A 10,436-nucleotide genomic window follows, 5' to 3' on the forward strand; every position below is an offset into this window, starting at 1 on the left:
GGGGGCTTATCTGCAGCCCAGTGCTCGCCTAAGTTTCTAAAATCCTACCTAGTGGAGGGTAAACCTCCCACTCGGGGGCTTAGCTGCAGCCCAGTCCTCGGCTAAGTTTATAAAATCCTGCCGAGTGGAGAGCAAACCTCCCACTCGGGGGCTTAGCTGCAGCCCAGTGCTCGCCTAAGTTTATAAAATCCTGCCGAGTGGAGAGCAAACCTCCCACTCGGGGGCTTAGCTGCAGCCCAGTGCTCGCCTAAGTTTCTAAAATCCTACCGAGTGGAGGGTAAACCTCCCACTCGGGGGCTTAGCTGCAGCCCAGTGCTCGCCTAAGTTCCGAAAATCCTGTCGAGTGGAGAACAAACCTCCCACTCGGAGGCTTAGCTGCAGCCCAGCACTCGCCTAAAACATGACGAGTACATGTTGATTGCAATTTGTGCTTCGTCCCTACCTGCAAAAGAGCATCACAGACACTAGTATATATTCCAACCCAAGGATGATGATTGTTCGAAAGCAGAAGCAAACATATTCAACGGCAAACCAAGTTCGGATAGCGTCCTACGGATCCAGAAGCGCTCAGGCATCAAGCCTGTTAAGGTTTATCGGTTACAAAAATCACTCGGCATTCTGAGGCAAATTCAAAGCGTCAAGCATAGAAGTTTTTTACCCCTCCTGTGGAGGGCTGGAAGGCGCAACAAACTCGTCCAGGTCGATTCCATCTTTGATCCGAGTGGCAGCGGCGATGAAGGTCTCCATGAAGGATCGGAAGTCATGCTTCTTGGTGTTGGCCACCTTGAGAGCTGCTAGCTTGTCCTCTCGCGCATCCTTGCAGTGAACACGGACCAGAGATAGAGCAACGTCGGCACCGCATCTGGCAGAAGACTTCTTCCATTTGTGCACTCGACTTGGAACTTCGTTCAGTCGAGTCATCAAGGACTCAAGGTCGTTCTGAAGTGCTTCTCCTGGCCAGAGCGCCGTGTCGATGTGTGACGTCACAACCTTCAGCCATGCAAGATAGTCAACAACAGCAGCAACGCGCGACTCGAGTCGGAGCATGTTCATGGCAGCTTCATCCTTCACGGGAGAGTTGATGGGGTCCAAGCCAGTCTCCACTCGACTAGTCTCTTCTTCAAAGTTTTGGCAGAATTCTGTGGATACGGTCCAAGGATAAGCTAATGTTCCCACAAAGTCAGTGATTACCAGTCGGATATAAAGGGTTACCTTCGAGCATGAGGAATAACTTCCTGGCGAGCTCTCCCAGATAAGCCTCCAGGTCATTCTTCTTTCCCGCCAGTTCGCTGGCCTTGTCACTCAGGGCTATCTTCTCACGCTTCTGTTGGGTGACCTCCTTGTTGGCCGCGTCGAGAGTAGCTTTCAGAGTGGCATTCTCCTCTTCAAGTTTGCTGACCGAAGCCAACTTCTCTTCGACAAGTTTCGTCTTGTCCGAAGCCGTTTTCTACGCCTCGGCGAGGTCAAGGTCCTTCTTCTTCAGAGCATCCCTCATTATCTGTAAAATCACAATAAGATCAGACTCAGGGACAGACAAGAAGCAATGACAGTCGTCAAGATTCTCACCAAACATACCTTTTGCCTCCTCCTTCGCCTTCGTGAAGTTCTCCTGGACAAGCTTCAGGTCAAGTTCGAGTTGAATATGCTTGTTCTCCAATTCAGTATAACGAGCTGCAAACTCACAAGATCTCTGCAAAAAACCAATCGACAGATGTCAAAGATAGGTCACTTCCGAGTGACTAAGAGAAAAATCATAGTATTTCTAAGACTACAGCTGAATCTAAACATTTAACTGTAGTCTCGGGGACTACACCCAGTGGGTGCACTCAGCGTGCCCCCACTAGTTCTATCAGCGTGCCCCCACTAGTTCTATCAGCTAGACTCAGAGTCGGTCAGTCGACCAAAAAAGAGAAAGAGAGGATGTGTTCTTCAGACCATAGTCGACTGCCAGCAGTCGACCACGGTCTCGGGGACTACATCCAGTGGGTGCACTCAGCGTGCCCCCACCGGTTTATGATTCCATTCGACCAGATCGAGTGACGACAGTAATGAGAAAAAAGAAAAACTCAAGACATAAAGACTATGGTCCACTGCCAGCAGTCGACCATAGCCTTGGGGACTACACCCAGTGGGTGCACTCAGCGTGCCCCCACCAATCCAGATTCTCAATCGACACACCCAGTGGGTGTACGACAGATACTAAGATTTTCAGAAAGAAAAGTTTTCAGATACCATATCCTAACAGAACAGGCAGTGATCGGCCAACCTGAACATTGCTCTGAAGGGCTGAACTGGCGTCATAAGCTGCTTGGCTAGCGTCTCGGATCGCCTTCACTTGCTCCATCATAACCCCCGCCTGGCGTATGGCTTCTTTAGCAGCGCTTGTTTGGTCTTCAGGGACGTGGTGGGTAGAGAAAACTGAAGGCTGGCCAGCACCGGACGACGAAGGGCGAGCACTCGTCAGCGGCACCGCAAAGGATACGGTAGGCCGAGTGACGTTGTCCCCCTCCGCAACTAACGTCTCAGGTGCTGATACGACCTGAGCTGCCTTGCCAGCAGACGCTCTCCTATTCCTCCTCTGCCTCAGTAGTTCCTCGTCTTCATCATCATCAGGAAGATCAATGATGATATTAGACGGAGCTGCAGAAAAGAGTCGAAGTTAAAGACGAAGATCCCACCGACTGAAAATGAAACTTCAAAGGTCATACCAGGGTTGGAAGTGACGGCATCCTCCATTTCTTGATCATCAGGTCTGGCCGAGGTATCAGAAGTAGCAGCACTGCAGTTTCAAAAATCAGTAGATCAACTAACGAATCGACCAAGAATAAATCCATGAGAAACAAGAGGACACAAGTTATGTCATTACCCAGAAATAGTGGGAATCACCATCTTCATCTTCGGCAAAGCCTTTGTCAGCCTCGACGGCACCACTCGAGATTGCTTCGGCGCTTTCTCAGTCGGCGCCGGAGAGGTCGTCCGAGGACGCTTGGTCGACTGCACAACAGGCGCGGACCCCTTGCCGCGCTCGACCGCAGGGTCATGGGAAAGCTTGGACCTTCTTTCAGAACGGGGAGGCACAACTTCCTCCTCCTCTTCCTCTTCCTCCTCCTCCTCATTGGAGCCTGCATCTTCATCACCCTCATCGCCACCCGATTCCCACTCTTCCTGACTTTCACCTCCACTTCCTTCCTCCTCCTCGGTCTGTGCTTGCGCCCCGTTGGGCATCGAATACAACTCAGTGGTAGCCTGAAGGACAACAAACAAGACAAAAGTCGATCGACTGATCTGCAGCAAAACAGAATGGACGAAACATGATTACAGTCGGAGATAAGCGGTCATACCTTGTCTGCCTCATAAGATTGGTCGAGTGGCGGGATCCTCCTGGCCCCACAAGGATTGTCCTTGTTCCCTGTGATGGCAGTCATCCACCTCTCCAGTGTGACATCGTCGACCTCTTCTGGGTGGACCCGAGTGGTGTCTTCAGTACCAGAGTACAACCACATCGGGTGGCCCTGGTACTGGAGTGGCTGGATGCGCCGTCGAAGGAAAACCTCCAGAAGATCCATGCCGGTCACACCGTCGCAAATGAGTTTGACTACCCGCTCCATCAACATTTTAACCTGAGCCTTCTCCTCCGGAACTACTTTCAGAGAAGACGGCTTGTTCACTTGACTCATGGAGAAGGGAGGGACCCAGTCGACTGCCCTGGCGTCGACTGGTCTCGGTAGTACAACCAGGTCGACTGCCACCCTCTAACTGACTCGGGAAGGGTCATAGCCGGAAAAGCACTCTTACTCCTCATCTGGACCCCAAGACCCCCACACATCTGGATTACTTGGGTTCTATTGTTGTTTGGATTAGCCTTTTTCACCGTCTGAGAACGACAAGTGAATATGTGTTTGAAAAGGCCCCAGTGCGGCCGACAACCCAAGAAGTTTTCGCACAAAGACACGAAAGCGGCTAGATAGGCAATGGAATTGGGTGTGAAGTGGTGGAGCTGAGCCCCGAAGAAGTTCAGAAACCCCTGAAAGAAAATATGCGGCGGCAGAGAAAACCCACGATCGACATGAGTCGCTAGGAGGACACACTCACCCTCCTAAAGCTGCGGCTGCCACTCCGTCCCCGGAAGCCTCGCTGCTCCGTGCTCAATCAGCCCCTCGTTGGCCAGGTCGTCGAGATCCTTCTGGTTGATGGTCGAGCGGATCCAATCCCCTTGGATCCAACCTTGTGGCAGGCGGGACCGCGACGAGGATCCACCCCGACTGGTCGCTCTCCCCTTCGCCTTCGCCGTCGCCTTCTTCGCCCGCTCCAAAGCCGTCGTCTTCTCCTTCACCATTGTCGCCGACGAGGCTGGTACGGAGCAACGGCGCTGAACAGATGGAAAGTGTTGCGGATGAATCTGAAGACGGGGGAGGGGAAATGAGGAAGCACTGTTCAAAAACCTCCGCCCGGTTCCTTATATGGAGTCGCTTCCGAGTGGCTGACTGGTGGACCCGGACAATCATGTCAAATCCCGAAACAGTCGCGCGAGGGATACGTGGCGAAAAAGGCGGTGCGAGAATCGAGGCGTCTCTGTCTTATCCCATCCGAGTACCGCGTCCTTCTCCGCTTCGCGTGCTACCCGAAATTCGGATCCCACTAAATCCGCTAACCGCAGGACAACTTGTCAGACGGAAGATCTCCTGCGATCCGTCGCTCGGAGATCTCCAAGTATAGAAAGATCACTCGACCTACATCCAGAATGGATCAAGGCGATTGAAAAAGAAGTTGATGCCGTCACCTACGGTCATTTGATCCAGAACAAGACGTGCTCATAGCATAGAAAGAGGAGTCGGAAGAATTCTGAACTCCTTCCTCACTCAAACCTCGATCCATTCGGGGGCTAATGATGGAGTCGTGTACCTAGGGTAGGGTCATGGACCTGTCCAAGGTACCCTCCCCAAGGACATCTTCAGATGATGCCGTCTTCCAGTCGACCTAGAGGGACTCCACTCGACTGACTGGAAGACACTCGACGTACTTGAAGACACTCGACCATGAAGACTCACTCGACCACCAGGACTTCAAGATCTACTCTGTATCCAAATGGCCTGTAATTAAGTAGTCTTTATGGTCATGATGACATTTTATGTAGGGCGTTACATGTAACGCCAGGCCTTAATGTACTTTAAACCCTCCGCTACGTGGGCTGGCTGGGGTCTTGGCATCCTCTATATAAGCCACCCCCCTCCACTGGCAGAAGGGTTCGCACCCATGTAACTCTCACACATATAATCCAGTCGACCGCCTCCGGGCACCGAGACGTAGGGCGGTTACTTCTTCCGAGAAGGGCCTGAACTCGTAAAACTCTTGTGTGCACAACTACTCCATAGCTAGGATCTTGCCTCTCCTTAGTACCCCCCTACATTACTATCAGACTTAGAACCACGACAAATATAACTGCGGGTTTGCGGGGCAGATGCGGGTCAAAACCCTATCCCCCCGCAGTCGCGTTTGCCCCCCAATTCCCCATCGCGTCGCTCGATTTGTCGCCGCCGGCAAGCCTTCAACCGCCATGGATGACTTGGGGGATGAGGCAGAGCGCCGCCGCCGCGCCAGATCTGACGACGCGCACAAGCGGGGGGCACGTAGGTGGCTCAACCGCGGTACCCCGCCGCCATCGGCCTTCAACCACCGCGAGCTCGAGGACTTCGATCTCGAGCTCGCCCGTCGCCGCCACGCCTCCTATGGCAACTGGTCCGCGGGGAGCTAATTCGTCAACTGGTCCGCAGGGTGCTCATCCGCGGGCGCATTGAGCTCGCGGCTCGTTCCGGTGAAGAGGGAGCCGAAGGAGGCCGTGCCCGATGCGCCGCCGCGCCGAGGCATCATCGGCCCCGAGGACTACCTCCCCCCGGGGCAGGAGGAGCTCCTCGAGCGCGTTGTCCTCAAGCGGTCGGCGAGGGAGCAAGAGAAGATGGAAGAGCGCATTCGGCGAGAGCTCGAGTACGAGCGACTCTTCTTCGAGACGGGCGTCACGCCATCGTAGGCGCACGCATCGAAGGAGGCTGACCTGCGCGTGATGAAGGTGGAGCAGGCGAAGCTCTACATCGACCTCGACTCCGACTCCTCCGACTCCGACTGATCGCCGCCGGTGGGTAGCTACCGCAGGAGCGCCGGTGAGCTCAATTTTGTTGTAATGATACGGTAGCGTAGGCCCTGTCTAGCATCTCTGACCTTTAATATGTATGTATGTGGAGTGTACGAACTTATGCGAAGAAGAACCATCTATGCGAGCGAGCTTCGGCGAGCTGCTGCTTAAATTTCTCGCGCGAAACAACTTTTTTTAAATATTACGGATTTGTTTGTGGTTTCTGTTCTGCCGCCGCATTTTTCAGCCTGCATAAGCGCCCCCGTGCGACCTGCAAACACAGTTTATAGTTTGGCAAAATGCGGGATTTGCTAGAGTTGCTCGACATGTGCTTCACAGTTTGCCTCCCTATTCTCAAAAAGGAAAGTAACTTTTACAAAGTCTTTCTTTCTATCACTTATTTCATTCAAAACTAAAGCAAAAGAAGATAGTGTAGCTACATTGATGTCCAAAGTAACTTGCATGCAGTCCGAAGCTATCACCATATGTGACAAGTTGAGATCTTGGGCTAGTGCAAGTGCTTCATTGCGTGCTTGGGCTTCTAGACTTGGGGCATCAACCAAACCGTCCAAGATGAAAAAGTGAATGAAGATGAAAAAAAAACTGCAGCATCATCTTTGTTGCAAATTTCTGCAACATAACTCTGTTGCAAAAGGTGCGGCTGTTGGACGCCATATGCCAGCCAGATCTAATGGCTTGCGACCCGGCTGATCTTTTAAAAAGATCAGCCGGCAGACACGTAGCACGCCTCATAAATAAAAGTACCCCTCATGCGCCAGGAAAAATTATATGCTATATTTTTTTGAGAGAGAGGCTATGAAGGCTAGCTTTATTAACTTAAACAACAATTACATCATTTGCCAGGAGAGAAAGGATCCAGTATGGAGAGTCATCAACCCATTTAAAAGAAAGTTTATTAAACAGTTTTGTTAGAACTCATCTAGATGAGATATAATTTGGTCTCATTCACCTTTTATAGTCATTGGATGCTATAATATGGGGAGTACCTAGAACTCATCTAGATGAGACATAATTTGGTCTCATTCACTTTGAAAACAAGAACAGATACAATCCACGTCAGCATACACGCATCTTATAGCATCACATCCAACGGCTATAAAAGGTGAATGAGACCAAATTATATCTCATCTAGATGAGTTCTAGCAAAACTGTATAATATGCGTGTGTGCTGGCGTGGGTTGTATCTGTTCTTATTTTTAAAGTGAATGAGACCAAACTATATCTCATCTAGATGAGTTCTAGATACTCCCTTAAACTTTATTAAAATAACTAACTATAGCTGCTAGTTATTATCATGAGCAATTTTAACATGGTGCCTCTTAGGCCCTCTTTTCACATAACATAGTTAGTATCGCTTTATTGCGAAGTGGTGGAACACGTTACATACCATGAACACCACAGTGGCGATACAATGAACTCGCCTACGTGGATCACCTCGAGAAGCAAGCAAAAAAAAAACACCTATATAATCCTTTTCCTAAACACAACCATAAAAGGTTTATCACTTACAGTCAGCCATGTCTTATCCTTATAAACATGCAAACCTAGGTCTCTGCATGGCCCCTTGTCAACACATGAAACTATCTTATATCCCGAGAGATCCGTGCCATGCTTCTCAACCCGGAACACCCCAAAATGATCTTAGGCCTTCTTCACTGCCGGCGGCCACATGTTTAGGCTCTCCTGATGACAACTCCGGCACCTGTTCTGTAAGGTGCCAATCTAGCCTTTCAGAGCAAAAGCTTCTCAAGTCATGGAACTCGATCCATATGTCACTCGACAAGCGGATCGGCTCACTGGCTGAAGCGTGTTCTGGTAGCGGCGTGAATCGCAGGGGTGTGCCGAAGAGAGCCTTGCTGCGCTCCTCAACCACAAAATGTAGGCACCGTAGACCAGTTGGGACGGCTTTGAGGCCGCCACCGCTCGCAGGTTTAGCTGGGAGGATGTAGTAATTTGACTTGCTATTTAGCTCGTTGCCTTCCGTGTCATAGACCAGTTGGGTGGCGTTGTTGGCAGAGCAAGGCAGGGTGGCGATGGCGAGGAGATGGAGGAGGAGGGACAACATATTCAAGGAGCAACTCCTTCGTATGTTGCAAGTGCTAGTTTCCTTGGTTTGAGGCATCTCCATCTTGAGCTGTCATTGCAAATAACATGATGTAAGAACGATAGCACTAGCACCACAGGCAAGAAAATTTGAGTAGGACACCGACAGTTAGGACAGAGCAGTATGCCATCTAGTTTTTCGAATGAGCATCTTCAAAGCACCAAGTTTAGTCTGCATAAGATTAGTATGTTCTTCATACTGTATGCAGAATACAGCACATTCTTGACTCGTGCCAGAAGCATAAGTTTAATTTGCAATACAATGAACTCGAGCACAGATCAACACCAGAAACAAGCAAAAACAAAATAAACACCTATAACCTCTCTTTCCTGAAGACAACCATAAAAGGCTTATTGCTCACGGTCAGCCACGTCTTGTCCTTAGTAGCATGCAAACCTAAATCTTTGCATGGCCCCTTGTCAACACATGAAACTATCTTATATCCCGAGAGACCTGTGCCATGCCTCTCAACCCGGAACACCGCAAACGATCTTAGGCCCTCTTCACTGCCGGCGGCCACGTGTTTAGGCTCTCCTGATGACGACTCCGGTACCTGATTGGTAAGGTGCCAATCTAGCCCCTCAGAGCAAAAACTATCAAAATCATGGAACTCGATCCAGATGTTGCTCGACAAGCGAATCGGCTCGCAGGCTGAAGCGTGTTCTGGTAGTGGCGTGAACCGCAGGGCGGTGCCGAGGACAGCCTCGTTGCGCTCCTGGAACACAAAGTGCAGACACCGCAGGCCAGTAGGCAAAGCTCCGAGGCCCCCCGCCGCTCGCACGTTTAGCAGGGAGGATGTAGTAATTTTGCTTGCTACTTAGCACGTTGCCTTCCGTGTCATATACTAGTTGGGTGGCGTTGTTGGCACAGCAAGGGAGGGTGGTGATGGCGAGGAGCTGGAGGAGGAGGAAGAGCATATTCAAGGAGGAGGAACTCTTTGGTAAACTGCAAGCTCTAGTTTCCCTAGTTTGAGCCTTCTGCATCTTGAACTGCCATTCCAAATAACATGATGTAAGGACGATAAGCACCACAAGCAAGAAATAATGATAGTGATACTGGCATAGAATGAACAAAAATTAACAGTTAGGACAGAGCAGTATGCCATCCAGTTCTTCAAATGAGCATCTTCAGATCTTCTATGAACTAAGTTCAATATGCATAAGATCTGTATGCTCTTCATAGTGTACGCAAAACACAGTGATTACATAATTGAATCTAGCAAAAGACAGTTTCTCTCGAACAAAAACAACCCACCCACTCAATCAATTCTAACATCAAAGATATGATTTGCACATCCACTTCTTCAGCTATTAAGAAATTATACTGCAGTTCGACCAGTCTTCCCCAGGCTTGTTCCTAGCCTAGCCTGTGGACTCAAAATAATCCCCAAATTATATAGTACAAGAATGAAGGTTGTTGTTCATGATCACAATTGTCTCTAGCCCTAGTTTATTCTTATCAAGCAGTATGCCACCCAATTAGATCATCAGCTCTACCGTACCAACCCATTGGTTTCTGCAGCTCAATCGAGGCGATTCTACTGAACAAATCCGCACACCAATCAAAAAGAGGGGAACGTCAGGGTGCGGGGCGGGGCGGGCTCCTTGCCTGGAGGGAGGGCTCGGCGGCGCTGAGGGGGTCGAGGGACAGCACGACCTTGGCGACGGCCGGGTTAGGGTTAGCTTCGCTGGAGGAGGCGGAGGCGCCCTGCCAGGCCTGGGAGACGACGGGGGAGCGCTTCATGAGCCACACGGAGGCGGAGCGGTCCGCCCGCGCCGTCTCCAGGTACTTGGCCTCGTCGCCTATCCCGCCGGCCGGCCAGCCGCCGCGGGTGGACTCGCGATTTGGGGGGGTCGGGAGGTGGCGGCGCTATGGTGACCGGGAGGAGCGGCGCGTGATCTGACGAGGCGGAGGACGGGAGGAGACAAGTCTAGACTGGCACCTGCGGATGGCGTGAACGCGACACGAGTAGGAGCAGAGCAGAGCAAAGCAGAGTGAGGTCTTATAGAAAAAAAAGAAATGAAATGAAAAAGGAAGTTTTCTTTTGTGACACCAAGAGGAGAGACCCAGGTTTATTGATCAGGCAACTATTTTTTTTGTAAATCACATCGGCTCCCAACCGAGCAATTTTTTCGTGGTTCACGCTCTTACCACGTTGGAGGCAATGGTGACAGGATGCACCAA

General features: G+C 50.7%; 1 pseudogene; it reads right to left on the bottom strand.

The window, feature by feature from the left end:
- Positions 1 to 7,493: 7,493 nt before the first annotated feature.
- On the bottom strand, positions 7,494 to 10,409 carry LOC123139424 (uncharacterized; annotated as a pseudogene).
- Between the last annotated feature and the right edge of the window lie 27 nt (positions 10,410 to 10,436).

Source organism: Triticum aestivum, chromosome 1B (assembly GCF_018294505.1).
Source record: "Triticum aestivum cultivar Chinese Spring chromosome 1B, IWGSC CS RefSeq v2.1, whole genome shotgun sequence".
Classification (NCBI taxonomy): domain Eukaryota; kingdom Viridiplantae; phylum Streptophyta; class Magnoliopsida; order Poales; family Poaceae; genus Triticum; species Triticum aestivum.